Raw genomic sequence first — 16,366 nt, forward strand, 5'->3', positions numbered from 1 at the left:
CTCCTTCGTGCTTTGCTAGTGGACTGCCACCTAAATCTCCTACACTGTTTGACTGTGCAGCGGATCCCCTTTGCCAGCCGTATTAGGTTCAAACTTCTTGCCCTTGCCTTCAAGTCTTGTGAATCTCTGCTTTCATTTCTTTCCATGTCCCTCTGCCCTCCTTGCTCTGCCAGTGATGCCAGCCTTCGCATCCCCTTTATCCCATCTGTTTGCTTATAACTGCTCCACTTGCTGTGGTATCTGAGAGCCTCCCAAGAGGGAACTAAAATCCCAGCTGGTCATGGGCCTAATCTGCGTCCTTAATTCCACTGTGGAAGTTGAGGTTACGTGGTGGTTTTGCCACCCTACGTGTGTAACTTGGCTCCAGTCTAGCTGATGCCCTTTTTTTCTCATTATTCAAATCACCCCTAAAGAATCACTTCTTTTTCAAAGCCCACAAACCATAACCCATGTCAGTCAAAGAAGGAAGCAATAAGAGACATGCAGATGAGAGAAAATTACTCTAGTGGAACCATCATGGTAGGAACACAAAACTCTAATCAGTGTGATCCTTTTTTTTTTTTTTTTTTTTTTTAACTCAGTCCTTTGCTTTCACTGTCCCTTTACCTTCTCTCCATCATTCTTTGCTCTTGCACAAAATAAGCTCCTTGGAGAAGGATCAGCATGTAAAGCACTTACCATGTTTTTGGTAATGTCCAAGTAATAGGACAGGCCCAAATTGTGCCCTGGGTTTCTCTGGTTTTACATCAATGTAACTGAAATCAGAATTTGGTTCACAGTGATCCAGTTAAATACTGTGGGCCAGATTTTGCTATCCTTATTCATGAGTAGGATCTTACTCCATGAGTAGTCCTATTGCTCAGGGTAAAGAAGGGTATTAGAATCTGGCTCTTACTTATAAATACAAAAACTTAAGACACTATCCTTCAAAGTCCAAGAAACTTAGTTATGGCTGGAACTCTCCATTCACCCTCTTTTACTCACTGTGCAGGGTATCTGGTACGTACAATGACATGAGATCAGAGATACCCGAGCTGGTTTTTTAACTCAAGTTCCTATTGAAATAAATGAGTTGTCTAGTAAGAACTCAATACATGCTGTCACCCGTTATTTTTAATATGGCTCTCCCCTTTAAGACGCTTCTAGAAACCTCACTTTTCCCAATTCATGTTCCGTCCCCTACCCTTATGCCTCTCCAGATAATCATTTAATTTAGGTCAACTGTGATTAAACATTAATTGATCAAACAAGTAAAAAGATGTGGGACGAACAAAACAAGTGTCATGTGTACCTTCCATGTTCTCTTTGTTGCACATTGCATCCTTTCTCTGCTTTCTTTGGTACATTTAGGACCTGATCCTGCAAGTTCCTGCTGGTGTGAGTATTCTGACTTAAGTCAGTCCTTGTGTGAGTAAGGACTGCTCATCTAAGTCAGGGCTTGCAGGACTGGAGCAATGAGCTTGTCTGTGAAGCTGTATGTACACCAGTGACCCTGGATAAATGATACTGTAATAAGATGCTTCATGAGAATTATGAAGGGTGGAGCTTTATGCCTAACTATAAATTTCTCTGCTAAATGGCCCCACCTCCCTGTTTCTAGAACACCCTCAGGGCTGTGCTCTCAACATGACCCAGGTCCTGCCCAAAAGCTCAGGCACAGCCGATAAAAGGAAGGTGGGGTAATGTCAGGAGCACATACTGGGTACAGAGATGCCTCCTTAGGTGGCATAACTGGAGGCTTTGCAAATTTGGCTATAAATGAGAGGCTCACTGCGAAGGGTGGGGTATCTTCCTGTGCTTTATAGGGACACGGGTAAGGTGGCAGAGCCTGTGTTGGAGTACACGGCTCAGGTACTGAAGATGAGTTGTTTTCAGTATTGGGAGGATTTAGTTACGTTCCAAACCCTTCTCCCTCCCATTCTGTGGGCATGCAGAGCTCATGTGGCAGCAGAGTTGTTTCTGCCCTTCTGCAGAGTGCTGTCTCTGAATCCCAGATATGGAGGGTTGCACTATGCACGGTGTGGAGCTGTGCTTCATGTCATCTCCTTTGGTTGTAGCTCTGAGGGGGGTGGCTTGGTGGGTGGACCAATGAATCAGTGACAGTCTGGTTCCACTGACCACATGCTAATACACAGAGGCTACTGCAACTATTGAGCATTCCAACTGCTCCATCTTGGAGGGGGATGATAGGATTTCATCACCAACTCTTGTGGAGAAGTTCACCCACCCAGGGTTTGGGGAGGTTGAGAGGCTTTGGACCAACTAGAAAACAGGAGTAGACTGAATTTCAGATACCTCTCAGATTAAGAGTTACAGGTCAGTTTTGTCTCCTGAAACCTAGGGAAACCACTGAAAAGTTGGTGAGAGGACCAGGTAGTGACATCAGGCCCAATTCTGATTTCATTAGTGTGAAACTGTTGAAGTGTTAGTGTGATCAGCGTAAGGTTCATCAGCTACCCTAGGAGAAACATGGAAATCAGTGGGTTGGAGGTCAGGTTAGGGAGGTAAAAATCCTTTTAGTGCATTATTTAAAGTTTATTTTTGGCACCAAGTTAATGGAAAGGGATATCGTCAGAGTGCTGAATGCTCTTCTCTTGAACTACTTTTTTACACTTGATTAATATTAATGAAAGTGAGAGAAGAATCATGCCCATTGTATTTGATCTCTTCATCTAGGGTTGAAAATCTGTTTTGGGACACAATTTTGGAAACACATTTTTGTTGATAGTGGTTTATTTTAAATATCAGTGGACCAGAGCTGATCGGGCCCATAGGAGTGATTCAGATGAATTCTGAAAACCATCAGCTCTAATAATAATCTTTATCATTGTTGGACTTTTTCCCTATTAGCCTTGGGGCGGGAGCGGGATGTGCAGGTTTGTAACACGTAGTATGGATTGTTTTTAAATTTGTATTTTTTTAACTTTTAGTCTTAAATTGCTCCTTAATTGACACATATTGTACAACTGTCTGTGAACCTTATGTCTTGAAATGTTGTTGCAAAATACACAGCCCTCTTGTTTCTAAGTCTTTTTGAACAAGATGTGAACAAAATAAAATAGTGGGAACTGACATCAGAGAATCCTCTGTGGTTGCACTATAATTTATTTCTAAAGTGTCTACCTTATCCTAAACCACAGCGGTTAGTTAAATTATATGGATTGCCCAAATCTGTCTCAGTGCAACCTCCCTGAAGTCAAGTGGCCAGATAGCGATCTCACTTAGGGTACGTCTACACTACCCGCCGGATTGTGTAGATGCAATAAATGGATCCCTGATTGCTCTCCCGTCGACTGCTGAACTCCAGCTCAGTGAGAGGCGGAAGCAAAGTCGACGGGGGAGCAGCGGCCGTCGATCCCACACCATGAGGACGCAAAGTATGTGATTCTAATTTGAACTAAGCTGCGTCGACTTCAGCTACGCTATTCTCGTAGCTGAAGTTGTGTATCTTAGATCGATTTCCATCCCCACCCCTCCACTGTAGACCAGGCCTTAGTCGCTTAATTCCATTGAATTCATTGAAATTAACTTCAGAATTATACCAATTTGGCTTAGTGAGGTTGCAAGAGGGGTAAGGACAGAACTTGACCTGTAACACACTCTCCCTAGTCCAATATGATTTTACTTGAGAATTTATTGGACAGTATCCCTACAAACGTAGACCCATCACCGGCTGATCACATGGTCTTCAAACCGCTCAGGTCTGGTTTTCATAACAGTAAGTCCAAAAAACCCTCAGCACTCCACTACATTACTCCACCAAGAAATGCTCCTTCTCCAACTGTTTCCATGGCTAGTCCAACAATAGTGAGATGTAGTTTGCTTTTTAACAATGGTTTTAATTATATTATTCAGTTAAATAAAGTATGCCAAATCCATTGAAGAGCCCCAGAAAAAGGGAAATTTTTCTGCAGCATTTCTGTCTAAGTTAACTTTTATAGGGTGTGAATAAACTTTTTTATGGAACATTTTCAGTGTGTGCCAGAGCTACATTCACATCTTTGGAAACATGATTACAAATAACTATTCCAAAAGGCTGGGGTTCTATGTAAGGATGCGATCTTGGCAACATATTGGCTATTTTAAATTATTCTGTGCTTTACTGGTAGTAAAATGATTCCACATTACATCTATTTCCCGAAGAGGCCTTATTTGTGATCCTTGATTTCTATCAGCTGTGGAGTGAATGGAGACTTTTTTAAAATTAAATTTTTATCGCCTTTTTATATTCATCTATCTGTAGCTGTATTTGCTTTGGTAAGGCTCAGTCTGTGGCCAGGTCGACACAACCACTTACTTTGGTATAACCTCCGGGGTGTGACTAAGCCACCCCCATGAGCAACATGAATTACACCGACCTAAGCACCGGTGTGGACAGTACTATGTTGGTGGCTGACATAGCTACCACCTCTTGAGGAAGTGGATTTATTATGTCAATGGGAACTAGTTTTGGAACTAAGCCTTTGTGCATCTCGGTTAGAATGTTTGTACGCTACCTTTCAAGTACTAAAGTTGGATATGAAATAATCCAATGATTATGATTTAAGGGCAACAGAGTCCTGTGGCACTTTATAGACTAACAGAAGTATTGGAGCATAAGCTTTCGTAGGTGAATACCCTCTTCATCAGATGCATGTGGTGGAAATTTCCAGAAGCAGGTATAAATAGGAAGGCAAGAATCAGTCTAGAGATAATAAGGTTAGTTCAGTCAGGGAGGATGAGGCCCTCTTCTAGCAGCTGAGGTACGAACACCTAGGGAGGAGAAACTGCTTTTGTAGTTGGCTAGCCATTCACAATCTTTGTTTAATCCTGAGCTGATGGTGTCAAATTTGCAAATGAACTGAAGTTCAGCAGTTTCTCTTTTGGAGTCTGCTCCTGATCTAAGACAATCACATGGTTGTTTGGGGCCAGATTTATGGGGGAGGGATTGTTTGTGTGTTTTTTTGTTTGAAGCCTTGGGTTTGGCAATTCTGTAAAAAGCCTTCATTTTGATCCCATTTACTTCAGATTTACAACCATGGAATGCCATTAACTTCAATCTAGTTACTCCAATTTGCACCAGTGTAACTGAGACCAAATTTGGCCTCAAGGGATACTTCTACCACCAAATCTCATACTGGGCATTAAATGAAACGTGATGAATGATTTATTTCATACCCGAGCTGACAACTCTGTTCTACAACTTTTTCCAGGCTGTGGATCACTTCCTAAACATAGGCCCTTCGTGGAGTATCTCCTTACCCAATCCTATACTGATCCGCACACCTTTCTTGTGGCCACTATAAAACCTGTTTATGAACAAAAAGTAATGTTTACATGGTCTGAAGACCAAACAGAAGGAAGATAAACTTGTTTTAATGTGACTGTTTTTACAGGACTGCAGTTCCCCTGGTAACCTGCAGTCTCCACTGCTCTAATCTCTCTGGATCACTCAACAGTTTAGTTCTGCTCCTGTTTATTTTCTACCTCTGCAGTTTGTGTCTTCTTTATATTGCAATATACACAGAAGAAAAGTAACCAAGACAGGAGCACCAGACAGCATGCAGAGAGGTGCTGTGGGTTTGTTTTCATTTTTAAAAGCTTTTGGGGAAAACAGGAATCCTGGACTGGACTCTCAGTATTAGGAAGCACCCTGTTTGCGGACCCGACTGTTCCTTTTCCACTGTAACAGAAGCAGCTCAGTGGGCCAGTATTGTTCCATAGACCACAGCTTTGAGAGCCACTGTTTTTAAACCAGAGTGAGTTTTCCGAGTTAGTGGTATGTCTGGAAATTGCTCTAGTTGTTGCCGCTTTGTTCAACAAAGTACAGGGCAATATATATCATGGTCTAATTTAGTTACGGTACTTGGAACGTGACCCCCCTGCCCCCCAAACCATTTTTGAGAGGAGGTGAGGTGGAAGGATTTGCAAACCTGAAAATGCCTGCAATTATAGTCAAATTGCTTGCAGTGAAGGCTTTGTCTACCACAACGTTCCTGGTGTAGGTAAAGCAGAATATGTGTTTATCAGTAACGTTTATTCCCCTTCCTGTATGAGGAATAAACTACACCAGTATAAGGGACGTTTGTAACAGGATAACTACATCAACAATATAGTTATACCACTATAACTATACCATTTAAGAAAAAAAATCATTCTAACCAAATTTGTTTTTACCAGTGCAAACACTGTGGGTAGGCTAGGTCTCAGTATGAATGGTTCTTACTCCTTCTATTTTTTTCCCCTTGCCATAATTTAAATGTACTGTACTGCACTTTTTAAAAAAAAAAAAACACAAAAAAACCAAACTTATTTAAGGCTTTTGATTAATCACAGTTAATTCACGTTATTAACTAAAACATTAATCCTAATTAATTGCACTGTTAAACAATAGAGTATCAGTTGAAATGTATTAAATATTTGTGGATGTTTTTCTACGTTTTGAAATTTATTGATTTCAGTTACAACACAGAATACGAAGTGTACAGTGTTCACTTTATATTTTCGATTACAAATATTTGTTCCGTAAAAATGATAAAAGAAATTGTATTTTTCAGTTCACCTCATACAAGTCCTGCAGTGCAATCTCTTTATTGTGAAAGTGTAACTTACAAATAATTATTAGATATGTTCATGGAGGATCGATTCATCAATGGCTATTAGCCAAGATGGTCAGAGATGCAGCCCCATGCTCTGGTTGTCCATAGTTCTGAGTGGCAGAAACTGGGAGTGGATGATGGGATGGATCACTCCATAATTGTCCTGTTCTATTCATTCCCTCTCAAGCACCTAGCATTGGCCACTGTCAGAAGACAGGATACCGGGCTAGATGGTTTATTGGTCTGAGCTAGTGTGGCAGTTTTTGTGTTTTTATGAGTGAATATTAGTTTTCATAAGAGTAGGCATTTTGCGAACAGTTTTGCACAAATGTTTGTGAATAGTGACTAAAGATGCAAATGTGTTCAGAGTGAACAGCTGTTAGTGTTTAGAAATGTTTTCATTTCAATTTACATATCATTCGACCAGCAATGATGCTAAATTATCCCTGACAGAGGTGGTTTATCAAAATTTATTCCTCAAGAGCCTGTTTCTTGTCCTTGGAGTGGATCAGACGGCAATAAATGGCTGACTTTTAAAGAATTAATTCCTAGGAGGAGAAACCTCCCCCAAACTCCTACAAGATCTATTCCTCAGCCTTTCCAGGTATACAGCTTGGAAACCCTGCTGTTCTATCAACTTATGCTTAGTGCAATTTTCAGAAGCATAGTGTAATCATGTCTGTCAAAGCACCTTAATGTTTGCCTAGTGGTTTTGTCTGATCCTTGGTGAGGGGAATTTATAGATTTCCCAGTCATTGGCAACCCCATTTCCCCAGCAAAAGTCTCCCTAGGACACTGAGCTCTATCACCAGCAAAGAGGGAAATAGTGGCAGCAATCCTTTGTGCTACCAATATTTTAACATCACTGGGCCAGATGTAGTATTGACAAGTGCTCCACAAACTTCATCATGCATCTCTGCTGATAAACTGCAGTCCTAATCTGTAATATGCCTTGGCCTCACTTTTTGTGATACAAGTGGATATCCATTAGGGCTGTCAGATTTAGCCACCTTGTGACTTAAATCATATCTCAGTGGACCAATAGCCTAGTGAACTATCCTTGGGCATGGCAGAAAAAGATAAGAATTTGATTTTTATTTTTTATAATTTTGATGAATAATATGGATTTATAGTTTTAAGCATTTTTTCTACTTTTATCTATGTAAACTTTCACAGTTGTGTAAAATTATGGTGGTGGGAGGTATCAGACTACAATTACTTAAAGACAGTAGACACTAAGATTAAAAAAGTTAAAGCTTTATAACCATTAATACAAAATGTCAACATCACATGTCAAGCTATACTAAGTAAATATCCTTAAATCGAACTCAGTTCTCAAACCATATTTTTCTATCTGTGTATATTGATTATTGTTATTATTAGATGGAAATATTTTTGCAGTTTGTGTGTATGGTGAAATTGATGCTGACCAATATTTACCAATTAAAAATCAAATTCTTCCAAATTTAACTATTCACTAGTGCCACACCTGAAAACTTTCTATGGGTAACATAATTTGTAACCTATGGTGGTGTGAAGTGTCATGTATCAGATGTTTGAAAAAGGTATTTATCTGATCACTGCAACACTTTTTCTTTTTATTCTGAGGGCCAGGGTGAGGTGGAGGAAGCATTTGGACAAACCTGTTTGCGTTAGGTTCTTCACTGGGACTACATTTGCAACATGATCAACTATTCTCATGAAAAGACTGAATTCAATCTCAGAGTTCTAAAAATTTACTGGCACCTAGGTCAAATCTTGGAATCTTCACTAAGGCGAAACTCCCAGTGAGTTCAATGGACTGAGCAGGGACTTACATTATTTTTCAAAGAGAAAAATCCTGATGTTAAATGGCTGTTTGAAAATGCTAAGGGCCAAATTCTGTTCTCATTTTGGATTTATGCAGTGTAATGCTTTATATTTACATTGGTAATGGGAGCAGAATTTGGCCCTCATTTGGGCTCATTAGGAAAAGAGTTCTCTAATACAGTGGACCTGAACATCATAGTGTACTGTTGCCTAAAATGTCCCTCCATCTTAACATTCTGCAGTAAGCATTTTCTGACTTGCTCTCCCCACCCACACATCCATGAAGACAGCAATGAGATTAGTGGATTTTGAGAACATGATTATTTAAAAAAGAAAAAATGTAATTTTGTTGGAACAAAAAATACTCACTTTTGATGATTGCATCATTCCACTGTAAATGAAATGAGTACTCTTCGGTCAGTAACGGGTAAACAAACCTTTGAAAACAGGAAAGCATCTGGAGAGGCCTTCCCACCAACTACACAAACACAGGGACCCGGTCTCCATGGATGGTCGGTGGGGAACCTGGAATATCTGGTCATGGAATGTTGGGTGTTTTTATCAACTGTCCAATACACTTCTGGGATAAGTCTAGATTTGTGCCTTAGTGGTTTGGTGGCTTGAACTGCATGTGGAAGGTAACCATGTATTTTTTTTTTTTCTTGCATTGACTGTAATTGGAGATGGAGGACTGGTGTCTGATCTGTAAATGGGTGAAGGGGGATCCTGAGTGGGGCCAGTGCTGTCTCCTCACTTGGTTGCTGCCTCTTGGGTTCAGGCTGCAAGTGAACAGGGGGAGCAACAAGAGAATCAGCTGTCTGTTTGGCAAACATCACTGCACCACTGATGGCCTGGAGGATGAATTGCGCATGGAATCGTTGTTGGATGCAAGAGATCCTAGCTGGGATATGGCCTGATATAAATGGGGACCTGTGTGTCATTTGAGTAGCTGGTCACTTCACTTGGCATCCCTGAGTAAAAGTTCACAGTATAAGAAAAACATGGATTGTCAATTCCCACTTGAAACTCTAAATTCAGTTGTAAAAGTGCACAAAAAGTTGTATGTAACTGATTTAAACAAGAAAAATTCGTATTTAGTTTTCAGAACTGGATTCCATTCTCATAGCTGTTTGATGCTAGAAGATTTGCACTCTATGCAAGCAGTATTTGTTGTGCTCATTTTTCATTCTAAGTGGCTGTTACTGCAGAAAAGTTTGAAAATCAAAAAATTGAATTGTTTAAGCTTGACTGCACTAAAGCATAGGGGAGTGGGAACCAACTCTACATTACTGAGTCTCAGTTTGCATCTGAAAACAAGACTGGATTTTTGTCCTGAGTGTATAATAAAATTTAGGGTTAGAATCCTCTTAAGATTTTCTTGCTACTGTTTGGTAATTTTTCAATATTTTTTTCTTATGTTTGGATATGTCTAGACATTGTGTATAGGTGAACAAGTGGTTGGCACATCCTCTAGAATTCAGTGGTCTATAAATTCCTATAGGTATCAAACTTCTTATCCAAATCAGATTAGAAGGGTGGAAAATAGTGTCATTTTTCTATACATGTGGTACATATAAGTCTGTTGCCCATAAGGCAATAGAGGTAAAGGACATCTGAGATTACAGAATCAGAGGCACAGTAGTTCTTCTCTAACCCTTAATAGAAAGGGAGAAGATAAATAATTGAGGGAAATATTTAAAACATAGGTACAGTGCTGTTTGTAATCTGTTGGAGTCAATGAGTTGCCATGGAATGGTGGTCTGTTAACGTGGTAACTTCAATATGCAGTTTAGTCTTCACTAGTTAAATAATTGCACATTATATAGACACAATGGATGCTGTACTAGAGACCGTCCTTGTTAAGTAATGTCCTGCCTCGAGAGACCTTACTTTATCGAAGGCCACCTCTGTTAAGAAGTCCATTTTTGTTGCTCTCTGGAGGCATTGCTTAAGACATACTTCTATGTGTGTACATGCACACAGTGTTAGAACTGCCTTAAAAATGTATGAATAGTAGACAATTAAATATGTAAATATTCAAAGAAACGTGGACAACAGTTTTAGCTCTGCATTCTCCACACTGTGACCCAGTTATATAGGATGTAACCTACATATGGATAGCTAGTAGCAATAGAAACATATTTGCCTTCTGTAGAGAACTGGGCACTCTGTGGCCTGCAATGTGCAGTCAAGATCATGGTATATATCTGGGGTTTATATGGATAAATGGGTCCTGCACTTGCATGTGGAGGGTGAATGAGTAAGTATGCTGATAGTCTGTACAGAAAGGGTAGGTGGTGGTTTGGATTATATGTAGAAGGTTATTGGAGAAATGTTGCCTTTTGCTGAAGGTGGGATTGAGGAGAACAGTTGTTTGGTTTACATACTGGGGGGAGATGTATATTTGTAGCCATCTCATAAAAGGAGAGTGAATTGGAGGAGGGTATGTGGCTGGTCAGTGGTTCATGTAGTGAACTGATAGTTCATACATTAGTAGCTAAAGTGGGAAACTGAGTGGTGGAATATCTGGCTCCTACTGGAAATACACTTTCTCTCTCACTGTATTTTTTTGGTAAGGAGAATCTCCAGGGTGCCTACCCCATGAGCAGTCAGACCATCTGAGCTCTTTTGAGGGTGCCAAAACAGCCATGGATGTTTCTAGGACAGAAGTATCAAACACATTCAGTGGAGAGGGCCGTACTCCATTTTTAGCTATGCTCTGTGGGTGGGTTATAATTTAGGATGAAACACTAGCTTTGATCTACAGAGGCACCTCCACTGGTGTCGCTCGGAGGAGTGCACAAAGAGCAAAGGACTTTTATGTAGCAATTAAAGGTGAGACTTTAAGAAGTTCTGACTAAGTGTTGGCCTAACTCTGCAAGACTACAATCATTGGCTTCAATGGGAGTTTTACCACTGACTTCAGTGCATACAGGGTAAGTGCATGGAGCTGTGGAAAATCACATTCTAAACTTCAGTCATTTATGGTTATTTCTGTACCTTATTGTCGCACTCAGTATCACTCAATGTGAACGTGTTCTCCTTCAGGGCCAGTGCAAATTCTGCCCTTTCTTTCATTTCCTTCTCCATTCTCATTCCTCTAACATCTTCCCCCACTCAACCTTCCTTCTCCATTTCCTTATCTGCAGCAACTCTCAATTCCTGCCCCTTGGGACTTGTTCCACTCCTTGTCCATCCATCTGCTAACATGCTCAGCAGTGAAATAGTTTTATCATTGGATTTTAGAGTTAATATCTCAATGAGATTAATGGTGGGATAAGCAGAGTTTAGATCTCTTGGAACTATTGTTTTCCTGCTGTCTGCACACGAGGGGAGATAACTATATTGGTTTGCCCTTGGTTCAGATAGTCAAGGTTTTCTTCCGACCATGATGGCTAGAAACTTACTACTCATAAAATGAAAGCTCCTATTCTGAATTGGTCACACAAATCACAAAAGCAAATTTAAAAAAAATTCAGCCTGAGCCAGGTGGCAAAGCAGTGGAGTCAGAACAAGGGTGTATATCGTGGGAGAACTATTCAGTGTCCAGGTAAGACCCTTTCTCTGCAGTTAGGATCCACTCCACAGAATGGCAGAGAGATCTTGTGGGAAGATTCTCCATTGTCCACATCACAAACAATTCACAGATTCTGGCCCAATTAGCAACATCTCTGCTCAGGGAAAGGTTCAGAATATAAACAGGACAGAAGTGTGAAAAGTGAGATCTGGTATTATCTGTGGGGAGTGGAGTTGCACAACAGAATTGCACTATGCTTGGCTCCAACTAGTGTTGCAAATGGCCTTGCTTTCACGAGTGCCAAATTAATCAAAGTGCTGGTCTAAACACAGGTTTTGTACTGCTTTAACTATATCATTTTGAAACTGGTACTGTTAAAGCTGTACAACTCGTTAATGTACATGAAATTACATCAATATAAAGGTGCATTTAAGCGGTACCGTTATAAGGTGCCTTTGTACCATGTAGCAGTATGCACATTAGAGGCAGTCCTGATGCTATTTTGGTTTTTTAACTAAATCACACACAAAACATTGTATACAACTTCTGAGGATAGTGATGAACCTGTGAGATCAGTTGAAAATGGAATTGGATTTTGTCACCCATGTCTCCTCCTGCCAGAGGCAGACAGGTTTATAACCATCAATGAAAGATTATATTTATTTGATTAGGGAAGAAAGTTGGACTGTTTTCCCAAACAGTTAAGAGATGTTGGGCCAAAGTCTGATCTCTATTACCCTAGTGCAAATCTGGTCTAACTCATTGGGTCTGAATCTCCCCCAGCTTTACACCATGTCTAGTCATTTACACATGGGCAAAGTGACAGCCAACTGAGTGTTAAATGGTAGAGGCTACCATTCTGATTTGGTTGGCAGTGTCTTACACCGACTATGCGCTTACTTTGCTCAGATGTTAATAATCACTTGAGATGCAAGACAATAATGAATCAAGTCCATTGATTCAACAGGAGTTGCTTCACAAGTACTTAAAAAAGCTCCCCCCTAGACCAGCACAAAAGACAAATTTTGCCGTCACATGTGGCCATGTGAATCCAGCTTTGTAGTCAGGAGCACTCTCCTGCCAACAAAGCTAATGACGCTCATCAGGCTGGAAGTATTTTGTTGACAAAAGTGACGACAAAGAGCATTTACGCATGCTGACTTTTTTAGCGACGAGGCTGACACAGCCTTGTCGCTAAAATCTGTGTGGTGTAGACAAACCCTAAGAGATGAGATCAGAACCTGGCCTGACATACTGTGGGAGTGAGTCCGTGAGAAGTAGCTGGCTGGCGGCGTCTGGTGTCTGAAAGTGGATAGACACAAGTGTCATCTATAGGTGTGTTTAGATCAGGTAAAGGTCCAAATTTATCTAGTTTAAAACAGGATTGTCAGTGCCTACAGGCTGGTCTACGCTGCAAAATTAGGTCAACTTAACTACATTGCTGAGGGCTATGAAAAGTTTCAGGCCCTGTGTGATGTAATTAAGACGGCCTAAGCCCAGAGTAGACACCATTAGATAGACAAAAGATTTCATCTGTCGACCTAGCTACCGCCTAACTCCTTCCCTAGCAGTAGCATCTAAACCACAGTGGCACAGCTGCCATAATTCTGATGTAGATGTACCCTGAGGAGTTTCCATTGTTGCTATCTTAGTAGATACTATATTAGGGAATTGTTTTAGATGTGGTAAGTGAGGAAAGCTAATTTGGTTAATAAGTACTAATTTAAAAAAAAAACTCCACACTGTAGTCTGTATGGATACAGTTATGTAAGACTGACAAGAAATAGAACAGTCTCTGAGGCGCCAATACAGAAGAATTGCTAGGGTTCAGGCTTGTGTTTAAAATCTATTCTACACCTTCTTCTTCCTTTTCTTCCTTTTGGGGCCACCAATTAATTTTGTAGAGGAGTAAGTGAGATGTGAGCTCTGATTTCAGCCAATGGTGTGTTGGCAGTGGAGTGTTTCCCTAGATTGCGTAGCTCTGAGCCAGCCCCGGTTTCAGTCAGCAGGCATTACCAAATGCTTAAGTAACCGAACACACAGCAGAGGCAGTCAGAGCCTACAAGTTGCTGCGGTTTGAAGGATACTCTTGAACTCTGTGGATTTCATCTTTATTTTAAAAAGACTGGCTTTTTTCACCCCCTTGTTCCCCTTGTATACGGTGTGGAAATACAGGAAGAATAAAGAGGTACTGGTAAGTGCCTGGATGTAATCGTGTCTTTTGTTTCAATATCATGTTTCTCTGTCTTGTTGGACTTAATAGGCATGTGTTGATTTTTATTTTTTTTTAAACAAGATTAACAAATAAGTGAGTTTCCTTCTGTGAGTAGCTGGAGAAAAATTCAAAGCATATTATGTAACGTTTTTTGTTCTAATTGATTTGAGGGAATCTGAGATAATAGGCAATGTGGTGTTTGTAGGCTTCTCTCCCACCCAAAATAAGGAGCGGCTTTCAAAGTGGATGTTATACACTGCATGTCTTGTGTTTTGAAAATAGCTTAAGATGATTTGGGGGCATCTTGATCTACAGCTTAAGAATGAGATGTGATTGTCATTGTGTCTAATCAAATGCCTACAAACTGCAGTCTCTTACCAAAGTCTGAATATTTAGCTGCTTTATCCTGTGCATTGGGCTAACCAACAGTTTAAATTCATATTAAAGATGCTCTGAATATGTCCTATTGCTATTAGAACATCTGTTGTCTAAACAATCCTATATGTTGCCTTGTTAAATGTCAGAAAACTTGTCAAAAATCAAAGCTTTCTGGTCCAAATCTGCAGAACAAGCTTTCAGAGGTGGTTTTGTAGTGGGGCAGGATCTGTCTTTCTCTATTTTAACTAAGGGTGCATTATATGGTAGATACCACTTCCCCCCAATGTGTTTAGTCACAAAAACACTGGAATCTCCATGCAATATGCAAATACTTTGATAAAAGGTCCTTAAAATAAAAATGTATACATCTATATTTTGGGCCAGTGTTTTAATAAACATGGCCAAAACTCTTGTGTACTAGAAGAGAGGCTTCTGTCAATGACACACAAACTGAAGAATTTTTTCAGGTGATATACTTTAATTTCTTGGGTGCTTTTCTCTTGCCTCAACGCAGAAGACTCAAAGGTGGCTATAAAAGGCACTATCCTGCATAGTATGGAGCTCTTCCTGGGCTCTGCCTCTTGGAGAACCAGTCCCTAACTGTCAGTTTGTGCAAATGGAAAAGCTCTACTTTTTAGCTGTTAGCTTTCTGCCTAGGGTAAGGATATGTTAATAGCTTTATAAGCATGCCACCTGATATGTTTTTTTTTTTATTTAAAACATTCATATGGGATCATAGATTTATCTCACTTTCACAAGTTAAATTAAGTCTGTTGGGTAACTGGTGCAAAGGAGAGAGCTTCCTATTTTTTTTTTTTTTATTTTTTTTTTTTGAAATTGTATGAACTAGATTACATTACAAGTGCAACCAAGGACTGATGCAGAAAGCTGCAAGCTGAGAACCTGATCCCATGCTCTTTACCTTCACAAGTCATTCGTGAGTAATTTTTACTTTTGTGAGTAGTCCGACTGACTAAGGTTTGCAGTATTTGGTTTGCAGAAAAAGCTCCATAGCCAACTTGTGGTCTTTGGGCAAAGGTTGTGTGGTTTGTCATTGTTTTATCTTGAGACTAAGGCCATGTCTACACTAGCAACCTTACAGCGGCACAGCTGTCCCACTGACATAGCACTTTTCCACACCGGCACTTCTGTCAGTGTAACTTGTGTTGCTCAGTGGTATGAAAAAAGTTATACGCCTCTACCCTACTATAATGCAGTTGTGGGGAGCCAACAATCCCTACCACGTAATAGCTGAAACCTCATTATATCAGGGTAGGGGAGGCAGGTCTCTGGCAGTGATTTAAAGAGCTCCAGGCTCCAGCCGCTGCAGGGAACCCCAGGCCTTTTAAATCACTGTTGGAGCCCCGCTGCCACGGCCCTGGGGTAGCGGCGGCAGGGCTCCAGCGGTGATTTAAAGGGCCTTGGGCTCCCCACAGCAGCTGGAGCCCCGGGCCCTTTAAATCACCGGTGAGCCGCACTGCCACAATTGCAGGGTAGCGGCAGCAGGGCTCTAGTGGTGATTTAAAGGGCTCCAGCCACTGTGGAGAGCCCAGGCCCTTTAAATTGCCAGCAAGCCCTGGTGGTGGCAGCAGGGCTCCAGCAGGATTTAAAGGGCCTGAAGCTCCCCACAGTAGCCCTGGACCCTTTAAAGCACTGCCCGAGCTCCACTGTCGCAGCCCAGGGGTAGCGATGGCAGGGCTGTAGTGGTGATTTAAAGGGCCCGGGGCTTCCTGCAGCAGCTGGAGCCCCAGGCCCTTTAAAGCGCCGCCGAAGCCCTGCTGCTACCGCGCTATACGCAAACCCATGTTTTATTGGGTCACGTTGTAGTGGGGTAGAGGTGTACCAACAAAAGTGGTGGTGTAGACATGG

At 41.0% G+C, this 16,366-nt stretch overlaps 1 protein-coding gene across 2 annotated transcripts in view; it reads left to right on the forward strand.

The window, feature by feature from the left end:
- Nucleotides 1–16,366, forward strand: part of PELI1 (pellino E3 ubiquitin protein ligase 1) — a 74,947-nt gene that overhangs the window by 14,542 nt on the left and 44,039 nt on the right. Inside the window, exon 1 of one of the 2 annotated variants that reach the window (XM_032776554.2) lies at nucleotides 13,972–14,098. The exons of the other annotated variant lie outside the window; for it this stretch is intronic. The gene's annotated coding sequence lies outside the window, so the exon portion shown is untranslated. Of the gene's footprint in view, nucleotides 1–13,971; nucleotides 14,099–16,366 lie in introns of those variants that run through there. 2 annotated transcript variants of the gene reach the window in all.

The sequence above is a fragment of the Chelonoidis abingdonii genome, chromosome 3 (assembly GCF_003597395.2).
Source record: "Chelonoidis abingdonii isolate Lonesome George chromosome 3, CheloAbing_2.0, whole genome shotgun sequence".
NCBI lineage: Eukaryota > Metazoa > Chordata > Testudines > Testudinidae > Chelonoidis > Chelonoidis abingdonii.